The sequence below is a fragment of the Ursus maritimus genome, unplaced genomic scaffold, assembly GCF_017311325.1.
Source record: "Ursus maritimus isolate PB19 unplaced genomic scaffold, ASM1731132v1 scaffold_30, whole genome shotgun sequence".
In the NCBI taxonomy this organism is placed as follows: Eukaryota; Metazoa; Chordata; class Mammalia; order Carnivora; family Ursidae; genus Ursus; species Ursus maritimus.
Genome location: NW_024425564.1, coordinates 9430888 through 9432582, shown reverse-complemented (window position 1 = coordinate 9432582; position 1695 = coordinate 9430888). Strand labels below are relative to the sequence as shown.

The window sequence follows — 1695 nt, the reverse complement described above, 5'->3', positions numbered from 1 at the left end:
AGAGGGAGGAAGAGGAGGGAGGGGGAGAGGGAGGAGGAGGGGGAGGCGGCGGCGGCAGGGGCGGGGGAGTGCCAGGCCGAGCGTGTGCTCCGGGTGCCGGGTGCCGGAGGATTGGCGAGGGCGTTTGCACCGAGGGGCGGTGCCTAGACCTCTGCAAGCCGAGGCGCCCGGACAGGCCGGGCTGTGACAAGGGGATTGGAGAGACAGAGGCAAGTCCGAAAGTCACGAGAAGAGACAGGACACGAGCAGAGTGGTCCAGGCACCGAGGGGCGCACCTGTCGTAAGAGCAAGGCAGCGGGCTGACCTCCTTCCTTTACTCCGTAAATCCGCCACGGCCACCGTGCCACGAGGTCCTGGGTCCCGTGGGTGTGCCTGGGCGTCGCACGGCCCTACCACGCCCCGGGCTGCCAGCCCCATTCATTACCCAAGACCCCAGACGCTTCCGAAACCGAATCCCAGTGAGCTCCTGTGCGGGAGACCGGGCCCGCCAGGCGGAAACACGCAGGCGGCGGGTCTCTATGCCTTCTCTTGGGAGCAGAGCGGGTCCACCTCGTCCCACCGCGACATCCGCGGAGCTCCCTGCGGGTCTGCCTCAGTCTGAACTTAAAGGCGGAGTCTTTCTGTGCTCAAGGCGTCCATGGACTTAACATGTTTCAAGAAGAAATGCTGACACAAAGACTGCAGTGGGACGTGTTTGTCCAAAGTGACTTTTGCAAATAGAAATATGGGCGTGCTTTCCCGAACTCGGTAAAAATGGGGGTAGAGATAAAATTCTGCCTTTAAGGGAAAATGGGTGGAGAACCCAGTGGGAATTGTGCAAGAAGCCGCGCGTAGAGGAGCAGGTGGAGGGCGAGGGGCGATAATTTCGACTTCCGCCAGTTATTCGACGGGAATAAGCTCTGGAAGCAAAGGGGAAGGGAGGCAAAGGAACGGGCCAGAGGAAGGATGCAGTGTGGTGAGGTTGTGTTTTAAATGAGATGGTCAGGAAAACCCAAGGTCGTGAAACACCTAAGCAGGTGACATTTGAACTTTCCTTGCGTGGTACTGTATTTTAACTCAAATTTCGGGCTTAGAATGAACTGGGGATCATAACTTCTTCCAAGCTCCAAGATGAATTCAAAGAGAAAACCCCCTTTCAAAGTATTTGGAATAATATTGATCTTTAATATGTAGCTAGGGAGAGGGGGATCCACACAGCATTCGGCCGGTTAGCTCAGTTGGTTAGAGCGTGGTGCTAATAACGCCAAGGTCGCGGGTTCGATCCCCGTACGGGCCAAAGGTGCTTTTTGTCCCCACTTCATAAAAAATGCTGTGTTCTAAAAACCCCTAAGAGATTAAGAAAGTAGATTAATGTATGCCCGTTAATCTTGACAGGGTGTAGAGCGGTCAGCTGTGGTTTTGTGCTCGTGATTTCTTGTCCTGGGAGGATCAGATGAGAAGGGAATTTAAAAGACATGAGATTCCAGAAGGGAACTGAAATCGGGGGCAATGTGAAAAACAGAAACGATGGGCTTTCTCATCTTCTTACATTTCCCAAGATATCCAGAGATTCCTCAAGGATGACTAGCTTCTCAGGTGATTTTTTTCTAGTTACACACCTGCTTACTTGCAGATAGCTGTCTGTCCTTGGCCTGAGCAGGGCAAAAGCGCCTTTCAGGGCAACTCAGGCCCCAGCCTTCGCCCCCTTCTTCACTC

The 1695-nt window shown here is 54.2% G+C and overlaps 1 non-coding gene across 1 annotated transcript; it reads left to right on the top strand.

Annotated features, from left to right (window-relative positions):
* The first annotated feature begins 1202 nt into the window (after nt 1-1202).
* TRNAI-AAU lies at nt 1203-1276 on the top strand. The gene has a single exon. It is a non-coding gene; the product is annotated as a tRNA-Ile (tRNA).
* Nucleotides 1277-1695: the final 419 nt, after the last annotated feature.